A 27,601-nucleotide genomic window follows, 5' to 3' on the forward strand; every position below is an offset into this window, starting at 1 on the left:
CCTTCTCTTCGCACCAATTCTGTTACTCTAATGTCTAGACATGTCCCGCCCAACTCTAGTTCCTCCTGTTAATGCCAACTAGAATATTGGTTATCCCTGTCTGCTTACTCATTCACACCGCTGTCTTCCTGTTCATTAACGTTACGTCTATCATTCTTGTTTTTTTCATCGCCTGTTGACAGTATCTTTCTGGGCCACGCACAATGTGACTGAAACGCCGCCCCATTATTTATTTGCATACCTCACAGGCTCCAGGGTTGGTGTATTAAGAGAGGGGGGATACAAAGTAGTCACAAAAGAAAGGGCACAGCCTTATGCAGTACTTAAGGCAACAAAAAACAACTAACAAGCAAGGATCTCGCAAACAGCAGTCATGCGGAACAAAAAAGAAAAGGAAAACAGGGTATTCGCATATTTTTTAAACTCTGGCTAAAATTAGCTGGTACACCCTGTATTATATATACATCCAGTGATAGTCTGTTATTCATAAATACCAGTAAGCTTTAATTCACGTCTGCAGGTCTCGTCGTCACGAATACAAATAACGTCATCAGGTGACGTCATCTTTGTGACGTCAGGCGTTGCAGCTTGATTGTAAAATACGCCCGTGTTGCCGCTTTCCTCGGTGCTTTCGAGCAGCTGCCCAACGGGTGCTCACAAACAGTCCAGAGGGTCTTACTATATGTCGACCCAAGGGTTTCTCGTTGGAGAAAAAGCTCATCGACCTCACGAGAGAGAGAGAGAGAAAGCGAATAGCCTATTGTGAGGCTTCGCAGTTCGGAAACCCGCGCGGGGATCACTCCCACGACTTAATTCGAGTGTTGTCCGGAGCCAGGCTTTCCATGGCGTCGAGGCCAACGTTTCCAAGGCCCTGTTGCTGTTGTGGGATCCGCGAGGAGCCACTCCTCCGTGGTTCGGGGCGATGCGCACACGGACGAGACGCTGTTTCGAGCGTTCCGAGCGCGCTTGTTTGCCATTGCGGAGGCGGGCTAATCGCACCATGGAATTGCGACGGACGCGGGCTCCGTTCCGAAGCAGTTTCACCCATTGTGAAAAAAGCCGATCGTCTTACCAGCGATTGCTTGTAGTTTACAAGAGTCGGTTGCGTTGTTTCTCACGAGCTCGTACTTCATACGTAGTTATACGCCCTCTTATTGTAACCCGCATGCCCCTTTTCTCCACACTTACTGTTGTTCTTTTTGTCTTCTTCATGGCCGTGGGATCATTCAAGTGCCTACCGTAAGACGTGACAGTTACGATGGCGACGGCCTTTCCTTTCCTTTCTTTTTTGTTTTACAGTGAGGCTGTATACTTCAGTAAGGAAACACGGCAGCAGCAGCGAGTTAATTGACCTTGGTGCTGCCGCTCGCATCAACGAGAACTAAGCCGCGAAAACACAGCGCAGCGCAGACTCTGAACCCGTCGCAGATGACTTTCAAGATACAGCCCCCCTCCCCCCCCCCCCCCACTTCATTGCCCTTGGACTTTATACGGAACCTCACTGCGGCGCCGACGGCAGAAATGCGCCTGGAGTTTCCATATAAATGCTATCGCAATATTTTTCCAAACAGTGTTGGACCAGCCTGGTTCTTGTAGCCAGGCCACAGAACGCCTATAATACCTAGATAAAGGAAACTACAACTGACGAGCACATCAACAATGTATTTAACTGCTCTTTTTGCGCATGCGGGATGGGCAGTCGTTGCGAGAGAGAAATCTAGGCACTCTCGGTCCTTGAGATTTGCCTTCGCCTAGGCACTACTGGGGAGAACGTTGTTTGCTCCGTTCATCCCTAACCGAGGGGACAACACAAAATGCGTAGCTGGCGCGGCGGCGAAGCCGTGTCCGAGGTGAGTTTGCTGTATTTTGTTGCAACGGTGCGACGGTAGCATATTAAATTCTGATAGTCACAGGGGGATACGTTTGGAAGTGAGGTGTCTCCTCGAATGACATTAATGGCAGAGCTTTACATCGTGCCGATGCATTGTTCACTGGTGCCGTTGAGCATACCACACACTTCAGGAGATTCGCGGGAACGGACGCAGTTTATGAATTCAACTGTTATAGCCGTAGATCATTGTGACAGCTGTACAGCATCACTCGCTTTGATGGATTAAAACATTTCGCTTCAATGAATTGAAACATTTCGCATCCTAGTTGTATCTTAAAGCAAGAAAAAATGAACGTCGTCATGCAACATTTCACAGCCGTATGTAGACCATTGTGAAAGCTGTACAGCAGCACTGATCGACTACGTGGCACAGATTCGTAGTCTTTCCTATTATGTAAATATTGCAAACTACACGAGCGTGAGTAGCTCTTCGAGGTGGCCCCAGGCGACATACACGCTACGATCTTTTCAGTGTTTTTCTTTCTTTGCACCACGATGCTTGCAACGTCGTTCTATATGTAACGTTTGTACAGTCGACCACAAAGTCTACGGGACCCGATTTCCACATGAAATCCGACATTCTGCTTTGTTAAGGCATATGACGCTTGTAATTTAATGTCTTAACTATGTAGGTCGCAAGGACCACTACTCGCTGACACTTTGGATTCGGGTCCAGGCGCTCTGGTCGGTGTCGTTTTTCTTTTCCTCGCAGATGCCGTGTCCCGTAAACTTTTGTGGCCGACTGTACAGTTTGTTCCACCTTTAAAGGGAAGGCATGAGCGTACAGCGCGTTCGAATCTTGCTGTCTGGCGAATGCACGATCGCCTATAGTTTCGCATGCAGGCGACCTGTGGTTTTACGCATCTGGGAAAGTGACGTAGCTTCAGCTGGCACCAGCAGCTGGAGCGCCAGCCAAGTGCACGACAGCCACGCCTAAGGACCGGCGTTTAACGATGTAGCGCACTGCTTGCGTTCAATTTATGCCCGAAGTTACATTTTTGGAACAACGCGAACGAGCGGCCGGCTACGATGGACACAAGTTGTTCTTCTCGCAAAGTCCGCGTCCCGTAAATTTTTTTGCGGCCGACTGCGAATGCTTGAGAAGAACCGGTGGGTTGCCGACGACCGCAAGGTTCAAGCCTTCGACGTCACGCAGCCGAGGGAGTCTCTAACCACGAGGAGTCGCTAACCACATACGTGGCGTATGTATATATACGGTTGCGCTCGGCCAAGTCGTATTGTGCAGTATATCTGCGTGCTGAAGAATGGAGCGAGAGGGGGGGTCGAGGTCCTTGCGCTTGCTTCGGCGGCCTTTGTCCTTTCGCATTTCATGGCCAGCTGCGGTGGGAGAGAGAAGAGGCAGATCTCGTATACATAGAGCCCGCAGGGCCGGCGGTACGCGGCTAGCCCTCGTCTTCGAGCAACGCGCCCGCTTGCTGCACTCTCAACTGTGTCACGGCTGAGTGGTCGTTTCCTGGGCGCGATTGCTTTTAGGCGCGCCCGGGGGAAGCCCACGCAGATTGGAATGCTTATGTACGCGCCCGTCCATATGCGCGATGCCAGGCCGTGACCGCGCAGCGGACCTTGGAGACGCGTTAGCCAGCGCGCGTTAAAGTTGGCATTCTCGGGGGTCGATGCCTCCCTTGCAGCGATTGGAGAACAGAGGGAAGCGATTCACGTGTTGAACGCGCCTCCTAGCGATAACGTCTTAGTATATGCGAACTTTTTTTATTCTTCTTGCCGACTTCAAAGGTTCCGAACTACTAGGAACGATGCGATGGGGAGAATGCTTCAAAATGCAGTTACGTATGCGTAACCGTGAACGAAGCGAAGTTAACGTGCCGCAGACGCCGCCCATTACAGGGGACGGAGAATGCAGATTGCGGCGTTATGCACGAAAGGACGCACCTTCTTGAAGTAACTAAATACTTTGTCGCGTAGTCATTGTTGTGCTAAGAAGATTCGTTTCAGCCTATTGGCTGCGCCCTGGCCTTTTGCTGCAGCGAGTGAAAGTACGAAGTGTTGTTTTTCAGCGTTACGTACTAGTTCCTCGGCGTCCGAGTGGCGTCCGACAAGCTTGACGAAACAATAAAGAACGAACAGAGCAGGGTGTTGGAATCGCACCGCTGGCACGAGTTGATGGGGTCTCGGTGCTGACGCCCGTTATTGCCAATGGGTCGCAAGCCCCAAGGGTAGCGTTGGCCTGGCGGCCTGGGGCACTGGAAGCATCCGAAGGTCCCGGCAAAGCATGAGTAGACTGGTAACAGAACAACTTGTTTATTCTAACATAGCAAAAGAGCGGCCGGTCAGTTCGACCGAAGTGGAGAGACGGGAGAGCACGTAACTCAACAGTACAAATCGGAGCCTCTCTCCTGGCGTCCGGGGGCAGCTGCTCTTATACCCTCGGCGTCGCGGTCCAAAAGAGAAGGTCACGGGATGAAGGTCACGGGACGGCGGAGCATGACCCCACGACGGCGCGAACTGTCGGGCCGAGAGACCTGCTGAACCGAGTGTAGTGACGCATCGCCAACCCTCACCCACACGACGGCGCGAACAGTTGAGCCGAGAGACGTCCAGGCTCCTCATTCGGGGAACTCCGCTCCCCGGCTGCCGCGCTTTGACAAGCGAGGGCACACACACACACACGCACACACGAAGACACGTGGCACTGAAACACGCCTGGACACGCTTGGCGGGCAGGCGTTGCGGCGGCGTCGGACGGGCCAAAATGTCCGCCGCTTTGAACAAAGCCCCGGCGTCCGTTGCATCCGCGCCGGCATTACCGCGCGTTGTAGGCGAAACGTAACAGACCGCCCCGCCGGGGGAAGGAGATCCCGATGGTCAGGGGACTGCATCCGCTGTCCGGAGGGATGTCGCTCGATGATGCTCATAACCGAAGTCGGGCGTCCTTTGGCGTTTCTTGAGCGCAGCGCACAGAGAAGGCCTCGTTCTCACGTTCAGGTGCACACAGGACACTGCAAAGTGACTTCGGGAGAGTTGACATTTTTGTTCTCGTTTCCGGCAAGCGTTAGAACCACGCCTGAAAGTCAACCGCTCAGTCAGCAAGCACGGCACAAACCTCACTAAGCCCTGCCAGGCTCTTTCCCCTTTTATACTGCTGCCTAGTTCCTTACAGTAGTTTAGCAGCACTCAGAACGCGTCCACAAATCGGAAAATTGCACTAGAAAGCACATCATCACTTTGAAACACTACACAAAAACAATAGGTTAAAAATCCTGCCTCAGGAAGAAAAACATCAGTAACAAGCAATTTTGAGGCTGATTCCCACGTTAGGGGCTTCGACTTAAGCCATCGGCGTTACCGTTGAGACTCCCCTTTTTGTAACGCACCTCAAAGGAATATTGTTGCAAAGCGAGGCTCCAGCGCAGGAGGCGGCCATTTTTGGGAGAGATGGTCTGCAGCCATTGGAGAGGGCAGTGATCCGTTTCAATGATAAACCTCGAGCCAGCTAGGTAACATGACAATTTCTGAACGGCCCACACGATACACGCACACTCTTTCTCGGTGGCGCTATACGCCTGCTCACGACTCGTCAGCTTACGACTAGCATACAGGACGGGGTGTTCTACTTCTCCATTTTCCCGTTGGCACAGTACAACGCCCATGCCTCGCTCACTAGCATCACACTGAACAACGAACCCTTTTGTGTAGTCGGGCGATCGTAGCACAGGCTGGCTTGTTAGGGCGCTCTTTAGGGCGCTAAAAGCTCTTTCCTTCGTCTCATCCCAGACGACTGTTTGCGGCTCTGTCTTTCTTAGAGCATCCGTTAGGGGAGCCGCGATATCAGAGTACCTGGGGATGTACCTCTGATAGTAGCCGGCGACACCTAAGAACGACCGAATATCGGTCTTCGTGCGCGGTTGCGGGAAGTCTCGCACAGCGGCCACCTTTATTTCAGAGGGGCGGCGACGACCCCGACCAATCACGTGTCCGAGGTAGACAACCTCGGCCTGTGCTAACTGGCACTTGGGAGCCTTGACTGTCAAGCCCGCATCGCGCAGGCGGGTTAGCACTGCCCGCAAGTGCGCCATATGCTCAGGCCAGGATGCGGAGAATATCGCTACGTCGTCTAGATACGGTAAAGCGAATTCTTGCTGTCCCCGCAACACTTTATCCATGAGGCTTGAAAAGCAGTATGGCGCGTTCTTCAAACCAAAACTCAAAACTTTAGGACGGAATGTCCCCATTGGTGAAATGAACGCCGCATACCTACTAGCCTCTTCTGTAAGTGGAACCTGCCAATAACCCCTGACAAGATCTAGGGTGGAAATAAACTGAGCGCTACTCACTCTCTCAAGGCGCTCCTCGATGTTAGGGATCGGATAAATTTGATCCTTAGTGATGGAATTAAGCCTGCGGTAGTCGACGCAAGGACGAGGTTCCTTGCCCGGTACCTCAACTAAAATCAAAGGGGAGGTATAATCACTCTCACCCGCTTCAATAACACCGAGCTGTAGCATTTTCTTTACCTCAGCCTCCATAATATCGCTCTGGCGGGGTGACACCCGGTACGCCTTGGATCGTACTGGCTCTGGGGAGGTAAGTTCTATGTCATGAGTAAGGACAGAAGTCCTACCAGGCCTCTCAGAGAACAGACCTTGAAACTCTTGTAAGAGCTGGTGTAGTTCGGTTTTCTGCTCAGGCGACAGCGATGCTTTACTTATTAAGTCACTAATGACTTGATCGGTGTCTTTCCTGTTTGTCACTGAGCCTAGTCCCGGAAGCTCGACCGGAAGCTCTTCGGGCACGTTTACCATCATGCACACCACTGCTTCCCGTTGCTTATAGGGTTTGAGCAGATTACAGTGGTAAACTTGCTGTGCTTTCCGCTTTCCTGGCAGACTCACCACGTAGTTAACGTCCGACAGTTTTTGAACAATCCGTGCTGGGCCCTCCCACTGCACGTCGAGTTTGTTCTTTAGCGATGTGCGCAATATCATGACCTCATCGCCCACCTCAAAACGACGGGCCCTGGCTGTCCGATCATAATAAACCTTGGCCCTCTGCTGGGCCTCTGCCATTGCTTCACCTGACAACTCCTGTGCCCTTCTTAAGCGTTCGAGGAGCTTAAGCACGTACTCTACCACGACTGGGTCGTCGCCCCTGCCTTCCCATGATTCTCGAAGCATGCGAAGCGGAGATCGCAGCGAGCGACCGTACACCAGCTCAGCTGGCGAGAACCCCGTAGCCGCATGCGGCGCGGTTCTTAAAGCAAACATCACTCCAGGCAGACACAGCTCCCAGTCAGTTTGATGTTCAAAACACAATGCTCTCAACACGCGCTTCATGACGGAGTGGAGCTTCTCAACGGAATTCGACTGGGGGTGGTGCACTGAGCTGTGTAACAGCCTTACCCCGCACCTTTCGAGAAAGGCTGTCGTCAAAGCGCTAGTAAACACTGTACCCTGATCTGACTGGATTTCTGCAGGAAAACCAACTCGCGCAAATATGGACAGTAGTGCATTGACTATCTCAACTGAGCTGAGTTCTTTAAGCGGCACTGCTTCAGGGAACTTTGTCGCTGGGCAGATCACAGTCAAAATGTGTCGGTACCCCGTGGCTGTTACCGGCAGAGGTCCCACTGTATCAATAACGAGCCGTCTAAAAGGCTCCGTAATGATAGGTACCAACTTCAACGGCGCCCTCGATTTGTCCCCTGGCTTGCCCACCCGCTGACAGGTGTCGCATGTCTTCACAAAGTGGTCTGCGTCCCGAAAACACCCTGGCCAATAGTACTCTTGTAAGAGACGGTCCTTAGTTTTCTTAACTCCTAGGTGTCCGGACCACGAACCCCCATGCGACAAGCGCAACAGATCCTGACGATAGCATTGAGGCACGATCAGCTGATCGAACTCCACTCCTCTGCGGTCTAGATACTTCCGGTACAGGACCCCACCTCTTTCCACAAAGCGAGCATTTTTCTTGGCGATACCTTCCTTGATAATGCAGCGTATGTTTTCTAGGCTGCCATCCTTCTTTTGCTCGGCTATCAAAGCCGAGCGGCTGACTTTTAGCAACCTGTTAAGTCCGTCTGACGTAGGCGCGATGAGCAAATCTGGAGACAGCTCTTCTAACTTTCCCGTGTCGGGAATTTCCTCTCCAGTATCTGCTGCCTTTAACGCTACAGGCTCAATTTTATTCTGTTCGGGCGTGCTCTGAATACCAGCTTGCTGCGCCTCTGACCCTTTCTCATCGTTCAACAACGTCGGCCCCGCAACTACCGCCTTTGCAGCGAGCTCCCGAACCTTCGATCTGGTTAAGGCCTGAACGCTAGCCTCACCAAACAAAAGCCCCTTCTCGCGCAGGAGGTGATCGGACCTGTTCGAAAATAGGTACGGGTACTGGGGGGGCAGCATAGATGACACTGCGGCCTCCGTCTCAAGTGCTCCGAAAGGTCCTTCAATAAGCACTTTTGCTACCGGCAGACACACGCTATGAGCTTCCACTGCTTGCTTGATCCATGCGCACTCGCCCGTGAACATATCGGGTTCTACGTAAGAGGGGTGAACTACATCCATTGTAGCTGCGGAATCGCGAAGCACTCGGCACTCTTTCCCGTTCACGAGGAGGTCTCGCATGTAAGGCTCGAGAAGCTTCATGTTCTCGTCAGTGCTGCATATAGACAAAAACACGACTTGTGTTTTTGTTTCTGGACACTGCGCCGAAAAGTGACCCGGCTTCTGGCACGTATAACAAACGCGCGCTTGCCTCATCTCGAACCGCTTTCTGCGTTCGGCTTCGGTTGCCGCCGTCTCCTTACGTTCGGTCGGACTGCTTTCACTCGCATCCGCACTACGTGTGTCCCCCTTTGCTCTCATGGGCGTGAACTTTGGCCTCTCAAACTTGGAGCCAAATTCACCCTTTTGACCGTCCTTAGCTCCACGAGCCCGACGCGTCACAAACTCCTCGGCTAACTCAGCGGCTCTAGCCACCGTACTAACGTCTGGCCTATCTAAGACCCAGTACCGCACGTTCTCAGGTAACCGACTATAAAACTGTTCTAGCCCGAAACACTGCAGAACTTTCTCGTGGTCACCAAACGCTTTCTCTTCTTTGAGCCACTCCTGCATGTTTGACATAAGCCTGTAGGCAAACTCTGTATATGACTCACTTCTGCCTTTCTCATTTTCCCGGAACTTCCGACGGAACGCCTCCGCTGACAGCCGGTACTTTTTTAGCAGACTCGATTTCACTTTGTCGAAATCCTCTGCCTCCTCTCTCTCCAAGCGAGCGACTACGTCGGCCGCCTCGCCGGGTAGCAAAGTGAGCAAGCGCTGTGGCCACGTTTCCCGAGAGAACCCCTGCTTCTCGCACGTTCGCTCAAAGTTAACCAGGAACAAACCAATGTCCTCTCCAAGCTTAAACGGCCGCATCAGGTCAGTCATTTTGAACAATACTCGTTCTCCTGCACCGTGTGCCTGACTTCCATTACGAGCGCGTTCCATCTCTAACTCGAGACGCTTCATTTCCAAAGCGTGTTGACGGTCGCGCTCTTCTTTTTCTTTCTCTTTTTGTTCTTTAAGTTCGCGCTCATCTTTCTCTTTCTGTTCTTTACGTTCGCGCTCCTGTTTCTCTTTCTGTTCTTTAAGTTCACGCTCCTGTCTTTTTGCCGTCTCCCTCTCCTCAATGGTCTCAAGGCATTCCGACAGCTCGTCATCCTCAGCTTCTAACTCAAGAATAGCCCTTAGCAGTTCTGGTTTTCTGAGTTTGTCTGAGACATCCAGACCCAACTCTCTCGCAAGCTCCAGCAATTTCGGTTTGCGCAACGACTTCAAATCCATGGCTGCTCTGAATGCTGCTTTCTCTACTGCCTACTATTGTCTTGCCGCAAACTAACCCGGTAGCAACGACAACCACAATTACCAGCTCTGTTTCTAACACTAACAAAAGCCTGGCAAAACTCAGAAGAAGAAAGTCCCGCACTCACCAAACCTTGCAGCCAAGACTTCAGCGCAGTCGTTCCGCTGCAGGCAACCAGTCGTCACACAGGGCTCGTTGCACTGCTCCCGGATGGTCGTTGTGCTGCTCAGCATACAGTCAACCGCATCTCTTCGCTGCTGGCCTCCGTTGTCGCGATCTCACCGCTGGCAACCAGATGTTGGAATCGCACCGCTGGCACGAGTTGATGGGGTCTCGGTGCTGACGCCCGTTATTGCCAATGGGTCGCAAGCCCCAAGGGTAGCGTTGGCCTGGCGGCCTGGGGCACTGGAAGCATCCGAAGGTCCCGGCAAAGCATGAGTAGACTGGTAACAGAACAACTTGTTTATTCTAACATAGCAAAAGAGCGGCCGGTCAGTTCGACCGAAGTGGAGAGACGGGAGAGCACGTAACTCAACAGTACAAATCGGAGCCTCTCTCCTGGCGTCCGGGGGCAGCTGCTCTTATACCCTCGGCGTCGCGGTCCAAAAGAGAAGGTCACGGGATGAAGGTCACGGGATGAAGGTCACGGGACGGCGGAGCATGACCCCACGACGGCGCGAACTGTCGGGCCGAGAGACCTGCTGAACCGAGTGTAGTGACGCATCGCCAACCCTCACCCACACGACGGCGCGAACAGTTGAGCCGAGAGACGTCCAGGCTCCTCATTCGGGGAACTCCGCTCCCCGGCTGCCGCGCTTTGACAAGCGAGGGCACACACACACACACGCACACACGAAGACACGTGGCACTGAAACACGCCTGGACACGCTTGGCGGGCAGGCGTTGCGGCGGCGTCGGACGGGCCAAAATGTCCGCCGCTTTGAACAAAGCCCCGGCGTCCGTTGCATCCGCGCCGGCATTACCGCGCGTTGTAGGCGAAACGTAACAAGGGGGAGAGGAGGAGTCCAAGCCGAATCGCGTCGCATCCCGTCTTAGCGCCGCCAAACTTGAGAGCACTTTCGCTGACGAGGCACTTCGTAACGGGTAAGCGAAATTCTCCACGCTCGAGCGGCCTGTGTATATGAGCAGTTCTCTTCTTTTTTTTACTTCTGACTCCTCTCTAAGAAAGCTGCGATGTGGTATATTCCGGAGGGCGACAAAGCTCTTCGTGCGCTGATTACGCAACGTACACCTCGCCGCACGACACACCGTCTCGCTTTTATTTGTTCAACCTTCGCGTGCAGCGGCGACGTCGCCGCAAGCGCTCCCTTTTCCTCGATTCCGCGTCGTCTCGCTTGCCAAGCAGCGTCTCCCGCTTTCTCTCGCATTGTGCTCTCGTCCTGTGCTCTCCCCCTCACATACTTTCCCTCTTTCCCCTCCCCCTGCTATCCGCTGCCTCTGTGTCGTCCGGGCCGCCTTACTTTCGGACGAACCCCTTTTTCACACGGCCCCGTTTTTGTTTTCTTTCGCTTCTTTTTTTATTTTCAAAGAAACCTTTCCGCTGCCGCGGTCTTGTCTGAGCTAACAGATGCCGCAACTCTTCAACTCGCGCGTTTGTCACCGCTTCCTCGCTCTGCTGTACTTCTTTCTCGACTGTACTCTTTCCGAAGTTATAGTTCCGTTGCCCATACCTTTTTTTGTAGCGATAGCTGTCGAGTGTGCATCATGCCGTTAGCACTGCGCTTGCCGCAGGTGTCATCGTCGTGCTCATCATCATACGGTTTCCGCTGAACTGTATACAGTCTCAGGACTTTCGGCGTTGTCATTGTCCTTGTCATTATCGTTGTCATTCTAATTATCAATGTCGTTGTCACTGTCGTCGTTACCCACGTCCATTGTCGTTGTTGCTGTCTCTGTCGCGCCGTCGCCACCCTTATTTTATATCGTCGTTGTGCCCTCGTCACTCTGTTAGTCCTCGACGATCATTGCAACCGGACCCGTTGCTACTCGCCTACATGGCTAGTGATGCTAGTAAGCCTCTGCGATTCCTTTTATTCTTCTTCTTGTTCCTCTCGTGCCTTCTCTCACCCTTATATTCTACTCCCTCTCGTCGCCTTCTCAGCTTGCGTTTTTCGACATCAGTTCCAGGAGCTCCTCTCCCCGAGAAACACCTCGAAACTGACTGTCCCGCCGCCCCACGCAGTTTGTGTGTATGCGTCTTTTTTATTGAGCTCCTTTCGCTCCCGGCTCCAGTGGCGCGTCCGGATTTTGCTGCTTCGCGCAGCACACAGGCGTTCTATTTTGGATTACGCCTTCCGGAGCTTTTGGAGGCTGCGTTTGGCGGCGGCAACCTCTTCTTCAAAGGAATACAACGCTTCCGCAGGCAGGGAGAGCTGAGGTATAGAGAGACCTCCGCAGCTTCGTTCTCGCTATTTTGCATTGTAAAAAAAAAAAAAAGAGCCCTGCAGAAGTGCTTCTGTGTGTCGCTTGTGTATAAGCGCCGCTCCCCTATTCTTTTCGCGTTTGCTTACTCAAGCTGCTTGTACGCGGTCCGGGTTCCTGAGCTGTTTTCGCCATTCTGCTTGCGTTTCTGTGTTAGTTAATAGCGTTGCTTGGCGCTGTCTTCGCTATTGCGTTACTTGCGTTACGTTTCTGTCGGCGCTGTTTCATAACAACCGTTGGCTCGCGCACCCATTTACGATGTTGTCGTTACGTTAATTATACACCCGTGGGCAGCGCCGCGGCAAGCGTTGGTGCTATACCTCGCGGTATGTAGCAAGACAGGGCCGCCTGCTCCTCGCATTGGAAACGTGTTAGAAATGCGCGAAAAAACGGCCGGCCAAGTGGATGATAGCGATGACGACAATGGCATCAACTTCCCTCGAAGTAAAGGAAAAATGTTTCGCGTTTTTTAGAGCGCAACTCTTTTAGGCGTCCGTTCCTGCGTTTAGCGTCGGCGTCCCTCGGCGTAACCGAGCGAACGAGCGCAGCGAAGGATGAATGAGCGAACGCGGAGGGCAGCGGGGGATGAAAGACTGCAATGGCGAAGAGAGCGTGGGGAGGAAAGCGGAGGAGGAGGATATGGCGGAAGCGTGAGGTCCTTCGCTCCCAAACCGCAATATGCCGTGCACTTCACCTGATCTACATGGAATACGACATGCTTTATACCCAAACGGGCGCGAAACACGCCGCATGTTACAGGCTTGGCAGTACCGTTAGCACAGCATACATCCTCATTCTTGTAGGCCTTCCGCCTAGCGCAAGTGCGTTATTTAACTGAATTCCTCAAAGTAAAATGCGTAAGAAAATTCGTAAAGTACGACTTACACACAACCTGCGGACATGATAGCATCGGCTTGCAATCCGAATACACGAGAAAACATAATTCTATTACGCAGAAACTCAAACTCAAAGCCTTCCAGCTGCCGTTTATTAAGGCGAAAGCATTTCTAAGCTCAAGGTGAAGTTTGTGTCGGCAGACTTGACCGCCGGAGTGCCCGCCGCAGTGTCCGCCGAAGCGTCATCACGCCATATGAAGAAAGATTAAAGAATGCAAAATGATTGATAGCGACAGTTGGTGAATGATAACGTTATAATAGAGATTGGTAGAGGTTAATAATGACTAGTAATGACTAGTAATGACTCGTAATGACTATTAATGACCAGTATGAATAACGACGGCTTGTAATGACCACAATCGATTAGAAATGACTAGAAGTGTCTAGTAATGAGCAGTAATGACCACTAATGTCTTGTAATGACTACGAAATGACCAATATATCTACCGACGGCTTGTAATGACCACAACTTATTACAAATGACTAAAAATGCTTACTAATGAGCAGCAATGACTAATAATGACTGAAATGGCTTGTAATGACTAGTAATGACTATCATATGACCAATATGTCTAACGACAACTTGTAACGACTACAATTGATTAGAAATGACTAAACATGCTTAGTAATGGCCAGTAATGACTAATAATGACTGAGATGACTTGTAATGACTACTAATGACTGCCAAATGACCAATATGTTTAACGACGAATTGTAACAATTGATTATACATGACCAAAAATGCTTCGTAATGACAAGTAATGACTAATAATGACTGAAATGACTTGTAATGACTATGATATGACAGACATGTCTAACGATGGCTTGCAATGACCACAGTTGATTATAAATGACTAAAACTTAGTAGTGAGCAGTAATGACTAAAAGAAACAAGCGAAAGAGAAGAGGCGAATGATAAGAGGAGGAAGAGTAGGCTTTCTCCGTTTGTCTCTTACGAGAGATCTTAAGAGACCCTGTAATTTTTTTTTGTGTGTGTGTGTGTGCGTGTGCGTGTGCGTGTGTGTGTGTGTGTGTGTGTGTGTGTGTGTGTGTGTGTGTGTGTGTGTGAGAGAGCACCGCGCACGCAAACACGGAAGAATCTCAAGCAACTTGAAGCTAACAGCTTCGCTGTGAAGAATGTGGGTGTCTATAAGTTCCGGAAACGAAGCACCGTTCACAATATTAGCCTACTTTATTTTACACACATTGTCTCCAACAAGAATGTAGTCGTGATTAAGTAAAAAGAATCATGCTTAATATTGAACTTGTTAAAAACAGTACTTAAGCTTAACAATTGCCGCAAGCGTTGAAGAAAACGTTGATAGAAATAGAGAATAGTACTTAGAGCAGGCTAGGCGGTTCCTTGTCATGGTTTCCAAGCGGTGCTGCACCTTGAATTCGGCTCCAAACTGTGGTAATCTGCGGTGTCGATGTTGGTTTCTTCAACAAGAGGGGACACGTGACGCCTAGTTTCGACACCATCCGTTAGTTGACGCGAGTATCAGAAAAAAAGAATGTGAAATGAACTTCCAGACAACGTTTTATTTTTTTTATTCCTTCCCACTAAAAGTGAAAGTTTTGCGTGTAAATGAACTTATACTTTGCGACTTTTTGTTGCGTTGCCTAGCAACAAGCTAGCGGCACGCCAGACGCGCGTGCATACGTCATGCGCCAGACAAGCCGCAGGAGTGAGCGAGGCCGGCTGCGCATGTGAAGCTCGCGTGCTCGGCGACCCGTCTCTTTTGGATGTAGCCCGTTTTTTGGGCTCCCGGCGTTCTCTTGTGTTCCGTCTGCATTTCGACACGGCACCGCTGCTCTACTGGACTACAGCAAGGTGAGGAATCTTGTTTGACAGTCTGCGACGCACTTCAAGCACATTTAGGCTTACTGCACAAAACTGAACCTATATAGTGACGCAGTTATCGAAAAACAGCTCCGCAGTCCAAGCCTAGTTAATATGAGTTAATTACTCGTACTGGGAGATGTTTGCGACGCTTTCTATGAGCCCAAGCATAATTATAACCTATTTCGGTAGTTTTTGGGCACGCTCGCCGCACCTGGCTTTCTGACGAAAAGCACCTTGGCCGTGTGACGCAGTTTCGCGTGTACTGAATCTTACCGGGACAAGTTTTGGCGCTTTCTCTGACCCAAGACATTATTGTAACTAATTTCGCTACTTTTTGGGGTACTTTTCAAGCACAGTGGGCGCGCTCGGCGTAGTGGCGCAGTTAGCGAAAAGCAGCTCGGCTGTGTGCCGCAGTTAGTTTCGCGTGCATGTACTGAATCTTACTGGTAGAAGTTCGTGACGCATTCTCTGACCCGAAAAAGTATTGTAATTTATTTGGTAACATTTTGGGATATCTTGAGGCTTGCTCGCCGCGCCTGGGGTTGTGAAGCTGTTAGCAAAAAAGCAAGCCGGCCATAGTGAGTTAGTTTTGCGTGTACTGAATTTTAGTGGGACAAGTTTGTGAAACATTTTATAGCCCTGCAACAACATATACCTTATTTCGGTACTCACGCTTCTCGAAACCGCGACGAGCGATTGCCGAGAGTGATAACACGGGAGTGTTGCATGCGCCGGCAGGACGCGTAAAAGATAACACGGAGGAGCTCATGAACATGAGATTTATGTATTCTGAGCGACTGAAAACGGGCTTTGCACCCACGAGTCTGACTTGAGTGCGATTAGAAGGCATTCTGCGAGCGTGTAACATGGTCTGGCTGAGCCTGTGTTGTAGCCACCTTTGTGTACTTGGCGTACCATCGTGTCGACTGAGGCCAAGTTGTTTTGGAAACGCGCAGTCACCCGTGTATTTGTGCACTTAAAGTTCAGGAAATAATGCCCGGGAAAGGAGGGGTGCTTGAAAATCGGATGTTCAGATTTTATGGCATTGTTTGGGAGGAGTCTTTGCTGCGAAATGTACGTAAAAGTGAATTTATCTGTAATGCCGCTCATTCACCACTTACGCACGTTTCGCCTCTACACGCAATACTCCTGTTAGGTCAATATACCGAAATGACACATGCTTGTAATTTACTTTCTTTCAGCTGATAGCATCCGGTGGAGCATCGTACGGCAATGACTGCTGCTTACCTGGTGCCACAACTTTGGATGAATGCAGAAGCCCGGAACGAGCATTTATATAGAGCAAAATAAACATTTCATCATTTCAGAAGACGTCTTTCGTTTTCTTTATGAAATTGCACCTGACAGATTCGGCGCAGTCTTGTAAAGGTCAATCGCAATCATTTCTACTTAATAATGAAACGATTCCACGCCAAGGCCACGCGAGGTTCAGCAGAAGCGAAAAAAAAGAAGAGTGCCGCGCCGAGCAGCGGAGCCGGCGCGGCGTGTACCAACTGGTGTTCAAAACGCGCGCTCCCAAAACCGAAACCGGAAGGAGTCAACAACATCCGCTTGGTGTGCTACAGTCAATTCGGCCGCTGGGCTCTATGGGAGTGTCCGCTCTTGTTGAAATTTCTTTCTCTATGGTGTTTCTGCTGACGTCCCTGCGTATTTCACGTCAGGAGCGTCCACCTCTCACGCCATGACACCTACAGTGCCGTGGGCTCCTTCGAAGGCCCAGGTCTTCGATGTTGTTATCCCTGCGGGGAATGGTCCCGAGACCGTCGTCGACGCGACGGACTCAATAGTTGGCCTCTCTCAGGTCTATTGCGTTCCAAGTCAACGTCAAGAGTATGGCTTCCATGGCTCAAATCGTCGATGCTGGCTGCCTTGTCATCGGTGGCGAGCGTTGTCCTGTCATTCCCGTGGGCCCACAGGTCGCCAACGTAACCGGCCTCCTCTTGCCGTCCTTCGTTCCGAACGAATTCCTCGTCCAGGCACTATCACCATACGGCAAAGTTCTGTCTGTCAACGCTGGTGTTATGAGCGGTCGACGTGGCGTGCTCACCGGCACCCGCTTCGTTCGGATGGAAATGAGCACCACAACCCCTGTCCCCAATTATCTGCGAGTCTCTGATCATGGTTTGACGTTTGACTACCGTGGCTTGCAACGCGTGTGTCGTCGGTGCGGCTCCAGCGACCACTACCGTGCACAGTGCACCGCAGCGTTCTGTGGCCGTTGTGGTGTCCATGGCCACGAAAGCGACGGATGTGACCGTCCTTGTCGGCGTTACGGGGATGGTCACCTTGCGGTCGTGTGTCCTGTATGGCGCTCATACTCGGACGCTACTGCTGGAGCCTTTCCCCCCTTGCAGCCGGCGTCAGCTGCGGTCGCGATTGTGCGTGACGCTGTAACCAAAGAAATTGCCCTGACACCGCATCAAGGAGCGACGCAAGGCTCGCGTCGACCGACAGCGCCGACCATTCAAGGGTGACCCGTACGTAACGTACGTGGACGTGGCGGCGTACCCTGTTGGGGGCCTCTTCGCGGTAGCTGCCGTGAACGAGAAAGACAACCCTTTGACCCTCGCGGCCTCCGTCAGGGCAGAAACCCCAGCTGCGGCTGAGACCATAGCCGTGGCGCTGGTAATAAAGCAATAAGACAGGGCAGGCAGGGAAGTTCATGTCGTTAACGACTCGCAACATGCCTGCCGTAACTTTACCAACGGATGAACACCGCTGCTGGCGGCTCAGATTCTAGGCCTGAGGCTGCAAGAATCCCATCAAATAGCGTGGACGCCGGACCACGCGGGTCTGGAGGGGAACGAAAGGGCGAACGCTCTAGCTCGAGTGATAACCGAGCGGGGCAAGACCAATCGTCTCATCAATCCCCACCCTTTACCTTCGTGCCCCTGCCATCCAACTACTGCGACCACTCGAGATCCAGTGACTCAACCGCAGGATTTATCCTCCCCCTCAAGAAAGCTCAGCACTGAAGAGGCAGTAGCTCTCAGACTTATTGAGACCAACACATTTCCAAACCTACACAGATACAGTAAAATGTTCCCACATACATATCGCGGCATCTGCCCCTGGTTCGGCGACACACGCCCTAAACTTCACATCTCGTGGGGGTGCGGGGGCAAACCTCAACACTTAAAGACGCCTAACACGTCATTTGAGTGGTGAGAGGTACAGCTGACCGGTGATACCCTGGCGGGACAAGAAGCTCTCGTCCAGCAAGTACGTCGAGCAGCCATGGCCAGTGGATTCCTGGAACGAGGACACCACCCACTCGACCTCAAGAGCAACGGCCTCGATGGTCCAAATAAATGTTTTCTCTCTCTCTCGGCAAATTACAAAGAAGAAGCGTGCAGCTCGAGCAGTCACAACACACCATGTTCGCTGGCCTCCTCGACGGAAAAATAAGACCGTGCTATTGATGACGTGGCGGATCGCAACACGCCATGTCCGCTGGCCCGATTTCATGCTGTGGCCCGATAGCGTCCCCATGCACTTCGAGTGCTACCATAACCTTCCTGATCGCACCGAGATTTTAAACACCGCCAAAACACGTGACCCTGTGGTTCTCACGCTCGATACACCCACGGAATATGCTCTGGCTTCACGCGCTTCAATTACGTTTCTTACAACGCCGCATCCGATTTGCGGTTCTTCTGCAAAAGCCATTGCACTTTTGCGTTCGATGAGCCCCCGGCTGCTGAAGTTCTCGGCGGCGATGACATCGATCCCGCAGCCCAACCGCTACCGACATCGACATCATCATCATCATCATCAGAAAACAGCTTCAGCCTCGTAGTTGGCAGAGAGCGTTCAACTGGTTCAGCTTTCGCCAAGCCTAGATGTTATTCGCCGTAGAAATGGCGGTCCCACGAGAACTGAAGCGTGCCCATACGTCAGCGTCTGGCTCGGACGGCGCCCTGGATCGCCTTGCCGAGTTACAGCGAGCGAAGAAACCTCGGCTTTCTTTGGGAGGGTCAAAGTGTGCCGTTTGACGTGTGTACTGCTTGTCCCCTGGACTTGTTTCCGGGGTGCGGACTTGAACAACACGTCAGTTTGGTCACACTTTTATAACTAAATATGACTGACACCCTTAATATTATATCATTAAACGCACAGGTTTTTCCGAAGTCCTCTAAAACAAGATGAAATTATCAATGTGGCCCGCGCCAAATACTGCAACATTCTATCATTGTATGCTTGCAAGAAAGAAAATTTTTCACCCTTACACATGTTCTTGCTTTCAAACGCACGTTCAACCTGCATTGTTTTTAGAGCGCAGCTCTTAGGGCCTGTTCCTGGTTTGAGTGTCGGCGCAACCCAGTGAACGAATGAAGCGAAGGATGAAAGTGCGAACGCGGAGCTGAGAGGGGGATGAGAGACGGCGATATAGCGAAGAGAGCACGAGGAGGAAAGCGAGGAGGAGGCTTTAGTGAAAGCACGAGGCGGAAAGCGAAGGAGGAGAGTATGGCGAAAGGGTGAGGTGGAAAGCAGAATGCCGCACGGCACTACGAGATGGCGCCATAGTAGCGTGCGCCAATGACGTCATTATAAGGCATGCGGCGAGTGCTGGACGAGCGCGTCCACCGATACCATAAATGGAAACAAAGCGCCGGCGTGTGCTCACGTGTTCGGGCTTTCTTTCTGAACAATGAGCGACGCCACCGGTGGAATTCAAAACACCTGAAGAGCTGCGCTAAAATTTCGCGTTGAGTCCCACAAATACGAAGTGGAAGTTAAACAAGTGGGCCTAATGCAAACGACGAGACTTTCGATATTGGTAAGAGTTGCGCGGATTGTGTTAGTGATACGTCTGTTTGATCTTTTCAGCGATGAAACCCACTTGTTTAACACGCTGCTCAGGCGCGTGCTTCAAGTGCTGGGCGTATCAACACGTCTTTGCACATTTGTCAGACAAGCAAATCTACTTGTTCTAGTCGCCACCTCTGCCGCCTTCCTTACACACCCGTGTTCTCTCTTATCGCACTAATATATGTCTCGAATTACATTACTGGGCTCAACCTCCCGTAACGGCACAACGTGTTATGACGGTCGTCGTATAGTGCATAGGGCACCGGAACAATGTTTACCGCGTGGTTCTTTAACGTGCACCTAAATCCAACTACACGAGTGTCCTTGCATTTCTTTCGCCCTCATCGAAATGAGGCCGACTGGCATAGGCAATCAAACGAGCCCGGAAAGAAGTCTTCGTAACGTACGACCTCCGGTTTCGACACCGCGCATAGGATAGTCGCCCAAGCTGATTTGTGCCAGCGTCGCACGTAATACTCGAGCACGCCGTAAAAAGAAAAAAAAAAAGGAAAAAAAATAACGTTACGAGTAAACAGGTGTCTAGTATAGCGCGAGGGGGAAAATCTGGTGCACGCAGTCGAGACCGCGGGTGGCGAGTGTACACCTAGCTAGCTCCGCTCCCCCCCCCCCCCCCCCCCCCCTTACAGTGTGACGAATGGCCTCGGGTCACGGAAGTTCGTTACTGTCGCGTTAGCGCGCCGTGACCAGCGTGACCCCCTGCGCGGTCGACGACGGCGCGGCTGGCGTGTGCGTCGCGGCGACTTCACGCAACTTGTCGTCGCCTGGCCGCCGCCGCCGCCGGGGAGCGGCTGCGTGCCTTCACGGGTCGCCGCCTAATTGAACGCTCAGTTTCGTGTCTTACACAAGGTCGGCCGTGCGCGCAAGACGGCGATCGACGCGGGTGTTTCAGCGAACGCTTTCAAAAATTATTGAACGTTGCCTGTGGCAGATAGCGAAATTCTTGTTCGTGAAGTGGTCTGCTCGATGCACGCAAGACGGGGGGCGGGGGGGGGGGTGGCTATTGGAGATCGCTGGGAGAGGCCTTCGTCCTGCGGTGAACATAAAAATAGGCTGCTGCTGCTGCTACTGATGATGATGATGATGATGATGATGATGATGATGATGATGATGATGATGTAGCCTATGATTTTCGCGCTTCCCATCCTTCCGTGCATATCCCTTACGCCCGTGTATTTCTCGGCGCGCGACTGATTCTTCAGAGCGGTGCCGCAACACCATGTTGGCTCCCTTTGTCGCGGCTATTTTCTGCCCGCGAAGCCTTTAAGGTGTCACGCCAGACGCGACAGCACTCAGCGCGGCTTGTTTTTCGCGGCAACGGGAGGTGTCGAGAACTTGCCGCGTGCGTTTCGCGGACGCCACCGGTCTGCCTGCTTCTAACGCGACTTTGCAACACTCCGTTATGGATCGCGCTTCGCGCGTCAGAGGAGTAGCAAGCCCTTTCCCTTTCGTTCTCCTTTGCACAACCCGACGGCCGCCGCCGTCGTCTGTGTGGTCACGTGGTGTGTGTGCTAGAGGCACTCCGTTTGTGCGGCAACGTGTCCGGGCATCTGAGATGAAGTTTCGAGGCCCTTTCAGGCGGAGCTGTTAGACTTCAGTGCTAATGCTGCTTCCAGACATGTTCAATGTCCCGCGAAAGGGTCATCCGGAGCTGCACCCATTTCTTCTATTCGGCGCGAAAAAATAAAGATTGCGAATTATTGGGCGAGCTGGAACGTATGCACAGTGAACTTCCACAGAGTTTGTTGTCGGGCTAAGTGATAATATTGTACTTAACATGAGTTGCAACACGAGAATCCGATTTTTATTTTCTTCTTGTTGTGGGTGTGCGTGCGCGCGCGCGCGCGTGCGCGTCTGTCCATCCACCCGCCCGATTACTCGTAGCACCCTGTATAAAAAAAAAAAAAAAAAAAAAAAAAAAACAGAAACATGGTACTTGTCATTTTTTTATTTTGAATGAACTGACGGGTGAATAGTGTTGCAAACTATATTCACCGCTATAGTACATGGTTTTAAGAATGAAAACAGCGCAAGGAACGGACAAGCAAGAAAGACATACGCAGTCTCTCCGCCCCTCTTCCTTGTCCCATTAATTTCTCGCGCTCTTTCCGTTCTACGTATATTCACGATGATCCACGCGCAGGAATTAAGACGCAGGGACACGTGAATAAGAAAACGCGGGACAAGCGCTGTCACGCGTTTTCTTATCCTTGTGCCCATCTTTCGTGGGCGCTGATCACCGTGCATTCGTTTGGTGTGTACACACACTGTGGGAGGCCAACCAAGCCGTCGATTTCTGCGGCATTTGTCCTCGAGCGCGGACTCTTCCTAGCTGCGGTGGTCGGTAAGCCGCCACGCCTTATTCTCTCTCTGCATTGCGTTTGATGTTACGTCAGCGCTTAAAGTCTTTCTTCACTTGTCCAGGCCGGGCTAACCTCTTTCGTTTTAGCAGTCGGGATATACGTCTATTGCGCGGTACCGTAGGAACGCTATAGGTACTCCTTTATATACGTATATAGTATGTATATCATATGTACAAAGTAGCTCGAGTATATGTTAAGGACCGCGCAGGGAGCAACGGAACAAAAAAATGTTAGGCCTAACGTTAAGAGACAGCGGTGTGGATCAGAGAGTAAACGGGGATAGCCGATATTCTATAGTCGACATAAAGTGAAAAAGAAATGGAGCTGGGCGGGCTATTTGATGACTAGGGCAGATGACCGATGGACCATTACAGTTACAGAATGGGGGCCGAGCGAAGGGAAGCGCAGTCAAGGACGGCAGAAAACTAGGTGTAATGACGAAATGATGAAATTAGGAAATTTGCAGGTGCAAGTTTGAATCAGCTAGCGCAAGACAGTGGTAATTGGAGATATCTGGGAGAGGCCTTCGCCCTGCGGTAGACATAAAAATAGACTGATGATGATGATGATGATGATGACGACGACGATGATGATGATGATAGTGATTATGATGACTATGATATTGATTGTTTGTCACACCAGATGATACCTCCTGTAAGCCAATGCCGTGGAACCAGCGAAAGAGGTCACGGCGAGAAAAAAACAAAAAATGAGAGTTGTCTACATTTTACATTGGACTAAAAGAATTTCGGACGATGTCGGAATGTTGAATGCTGTCGAAATACTTCGAAGGAAAGTGTCCTTGCAAATTTTCGACTCCACGTACATCCGGCGACAAAAAAAGTTTACGGACCACGTGATCTCCGAAAATGTTCAACTCCCGAGCAGCATGTAGCAGCAAGTAGTAAAACTGTATACGACAGTGTTGTTAGCATATTCTAGTCGAGGCCCGCAATGCAAATACCAGACTGCATTGTGAGGTTGCGGAGATATTCAGCATTTTCTCAGATCTCGATCGTGCCCCGCAATATTTTGTTGCCGGGTGCACAAACCTCAGAGGTGGGGAACTTCAGAGCCCGGTCACGAAAGATTGTTTCGTGCAGTTAAATTTGCTGCTCCTGCGCTGTCTATGGTATACGCCGTAACAAGTGCTGGCAGCCAGCGCCTTGCTTCTTAGCCGCATACAGCCCACTTAAAGCTATGCGTACGCGCGAACGCAAAATTCCTTTAAAGATACATTTCTCAAACAGTGACAGTGTGTATCACTTGACACGTAGAATGGTTACAGTTAATCCTAGCTTAAGGGACAGTCATTAGCCAGACATTCTCGAGTAGAATAAAAGAAAAAGTGCATCTTTGTTAGCTGATGCACAAACAAAGGTCACTATAAAGGAGCGGGGGGGGGGGGGGGTTCCGTTACGTTTTCAAGCCACGTTCTGTATACCGCGCTCTACTTGCCGTCCGGATCGAAGGTATACGCATGACTACGAAAATGTGTAACCGTGCTCACCTACGCGCCATACCTCTATTAAAGCAGCTTCCCTATCGCTCTTTTTCGTGCTGTCCGCGATATACCAAAGGGCCGTTATGGATCTTTTCCCCTTATAACGTCTCTCTGTCTATACGGCGGCCTATATATAGCCAGCAAAGAAGAGGACCTGGCCATTTTTAGATAAGTTTAAGCGTCATCATTTCGAGCCGCCCCCTGGTTTAGTTTCTCGTTCTGTGTCGCTTGGCTGGCTCCAGACTGCACACATCGTTCCCCTTCGACGATCGTTCGTTTAGCGCGCTCGCGTGGTTTTACAAAGGTCCTTCGAAGCGTGTTTGCATAAACGTAGCGTATATCTGCGGCGCGCAGAATATCGGAGCGAACGCGCGCTGACGCGAGAGAAATTCGCGCCTTCGCGTTTCGCGCGCGCTATATTCGCGCACGCACTGTGTTGACGCACGAGTGGATAGATGCACACACACACACACAAACGCACACACACACACACACACACACACGCACACAACACACGCACACACCCGTGCACACAAACGCCCGTGCGCGGATCGAGACGCACGCAAATGCGTCACATACACGCACACGTGTGCTTCGGGAAACGCGCCTGCACGTTCCTCCTCACACTCCTCCCCCCCTCGCCAGGACATGCACGAAACGTCGGTTTTCGCGGAGCGTACACACACACGCCCGCACGCACGCGAGCGCAGCTGCTCCGCTGCGTCTCGTTGGAAGCGCGGGGCGGCCTCCTGGAACGCGTCGCGTCTCGGCTCGCTCCCCCTGGCGCGCCAGGCGTGACAAAACGGACGAATGCGAAGAAACGCAATAACTGCGTATCGGGTGGGAGGAGGAGATAACGTGGTGAGGGAGCCTTATTCGGGAAGTAATCGGGGCGCGTTAACGTGAACCCGAAAGATTTTAGGCGGGTCCATACAGTGTATAGCTTTGGTCGGATTCAGTAGGACGCAGTATTTGAGAGGCCGATGCTGGCGTGGCGATATAACGGCGCAAAACTAACACTGCGTTTCTTGTGAGATAAAACGTGAAGAGGGCAAGCGCAATCTGCAGGGCGTCTGTTAGTGTTCGTACTTCATGCTGCTGTTGTTGTTGTTGTTGTTGTTCCATGTCCTTGTTTTCGTTTTGCTACGGGCGCCTAAGAGCTGCGCATAAAATTAATCGACCATCCCCTACGCGCACGCGGACACGAAAAACCCCGACCAACTAAATAAAATCGCTTCGGTGTAAAATATGTGGGTGTGTATACGTTTCGGAAATGTGCGCACACAATATTATCCTACTATGTTACATTTGTTGCCTCCAACAAGACTGCACTCATGGTCAAGTAAAAAGGGACATGCTTAATATTGAACATATAAGAATGCTACATAAATTTAACTATTGTCGCGAGCGCTAAAGATAGCACTGATCCAAATAGAAAGTATTACTTAGAGCAGGTGATGGGGTTCCTTGCTATGGCTTACAAGCAATGTTGCACATACGAATTTGGCTCCGAAGCAGCATGCAACGAACAATTTCTTCTGTTCTTGTAGCCAGACCATCAGAAGTATTCATTGAATGCACATAGGATGCAGGTGCCCGTGATTTTTGTGTGTGTGTCCTCTCGTATACATGATCATTTTTGTATATACACATCTCGTGCACATCACTTCAAAATTGTGTAAAGTGTTCTATCACATCATCATTTTACATAACCATTGTGTACACTGTATATATTGAAAATCATTTTGTACATGTGGCATTTAGTTTATGAGTAACTGTGCCTTTCTGTGGGTATACGTGTTTATATGTTGGTGCGTGAGGACTCGGACATTACTTACGTTGAAAACGTGCTGTGTTTCGTTTCTTACATGTTATCGTCCCGGTGGAATTGTGCCGTGATTATGACTCGGTGTTCGTATCGTCTCTTGTCGAAATAAACTTTTTCTAAACACACATTACCCTACTGTTTTGTCGACTCCAACAAGATTGCAGTCACGATTAAGTAAAAAAAGAAACATAGTTAATGTTGAACTTGTTAGGGACTGCTACTTCAACGTCAGGGACGTCCACCTCTCACGCCATACGCGGCGCCTACGGGCGCCAAATCCTCTTGCCATCTGACAACGGCATAGCGTCGTGGACTCCCTCGAAGGACCTGGACGCGCATTTACTAGACGGTCGTCACGTGGTGCTTGTTGGGGATTTGTTTTTTGGACACGCGAGTAGATGTGCAAGGCCCGGGCTGTGGTCGACCTGACTGGAAAGCACGGAAGTTGCGTCGTCTAGTCCAGCACTTTTCGTTGCTGGATGCATATCGACTCTTTCATGTATTTTCATTTGTCTGGACGTGGCGAAGCGGCGCGTCGTCTAGCAGGTCATACTGAGCCTATGCTGCACCCTCGAACGATGCGACGTCCTGGGAGGGATTCTGCGACGTATTCGACGATTGTGATTGACCGAGACACAGTGTTCAGATTCCCTAGACTATAGTCTCTGAGTGAAGACGACGGTGTTGAAAGCGGAAACCTTTGGTGCAGTGAGGGGTGCGCTGACGTGTCCCGATGTGAACTCAGACATTTAATTTGCTGTGGCATGGAGTGGGCTCCCATATCTGGAGACAGTGTAAAATATTGTAATATAACCCCCTTTTCCTTGACTCCTACTCTCGGACGTAGTACTCGTCAGTGTGCCCGGAGGATTCCTGGCCTAAACGCTACCCCGATCCGCAGCAATCTCCTGTGTACATTTCCAATCATAGAGCAGATATGCTCTCTCTCTCTCTCTCTCTCTCTCTCTCTCTCTCTCTCTCTCTCTCTCTCCTTTTTTGGCCCCATAACTTTTGATGTTTTCTTCGGTAACCATTCATTCAGCGTTATTGCGCTGGGAAGCTATAGTCATACAACAGCCATTCTTGGAAAGTTTGCATTAAGACTCTCAGGCTGTTGAGACATACTCATGTAGTTTTTTGAAATGACAATTAGTGGTATTATGCTTAAGACCGGTGCTTTGTGCCTAATAGTTAGCTATCTTTTTTGGTCTAGTCAGTAGAGAAGTGGTACGTAATTATACCGGGAGAAATCTTTCTGCTGCAAGTATACGTAGGTCTGCTTTTGACTATTAGGTCGGATAGTCGTTACTTGCTATTCGTATCCGATAAAACTGGATATTCGCCCACCTCTAAAGGATACCGGCCACAATTAGTACATGACCGGGGTAGTTGGAAAAGTATGGGAGAGGCCTTTACCCTGCAGTGGGCGTAACCAGGATGATGATGATGATGATGATGATGATGATGATGATGAAAGGATACATACTAAATTGCGCAGAAAACGGGCAGTGTACAAGCCTACGTTGTCTCAACATTGACCTCACATCGGACAGCGCTGCCCAGCGTTCGCCTCGCTTATGAGAGAGAGAGAGAGAGAGAGAGCCTCGCTTATGGTGGTAGCTTCGGTCACTGTATAGCAATCTCGTTGCACGTAACTGCATGGGGTGTGCGTGTGAAGGCAAGTACTTTTGGAGAATCCGCTACCATTACTCCCCTTGGCATACCGAATGCTGCACTTTGTGCCTCCAACTATTGTATGATTGAACAGGGCGTTTTTAACGACCGCAGTCCACAGCCGCGCAACAGCCGCCGGTGTCATTTTTTTGCGTAGTAAACGTTTGAAACAACAACGCTCCGCAAAGCTGTCTATACGTGATTCGTGGTACATACTTTGCTCCATTTATTGCGGAGAGGCTGCCTTGAGTGCTGAGTCTCTGCAGCAGCACTTACACGGTTTCTGGTACGTGGCTGTGTGGCTGTCTTTCTTTTTCGCAAGAAAAAGAAAATGAAAGCGCGAATTATTTCCTTATTTAGGGCTTCTGGTTCGTTTCACGAAGTAGCCGAATGCGCTGGATGATTGCTGGCGTACACGGCCTGTGACCTGGGGGATTCCCCTTCTACCTCCGCAAACCGCCTGGACTTGGCGGCACATAGGCGTA

General features: G+C 50.9%; 1 protein-coding gene and 1 long non-coding RNA gene across 3 annotated transcripts in view; both read left to right on the plus strand.

The window, feature by feature from the left end:
• The window catches only part of Myo61F (unconventional myosin 61F), a 138,291-nt gene that overhangs the window by 47,336 nt on the left and 63,354 nt on the right, over positions 1-27,601 (plus strand). The gene's annotated exons all lie outside the window — the stretch shown is intronic.
• LOC140216347 (uncharacterized) lies at positions 14,537-16,368 on the plus strand. Its single transcript, XR_011892991.1, has 2 exons — positions 14,537-14,884; positions 16,099-16,368. It is a non-coding gene; the product is annotated as an uncharacterized lncRNA (long non-coding RNA).

This window comes from Dermacentor andersoni, chromosome 3 (assembly GCF_023375885.2).
Source record: "Dermacentor andersoni chromosome 3, qqDerAnde1_hic_scaffold, whole genome shotgun sequence".
Taxonomy (NCBI): domain Eukaryota; kingdom Metazoa; phylum Arthropoda; class Arachnida; order Ixodida; family Ixodidae; genus Dermacentor; species Dermacentor andersoni.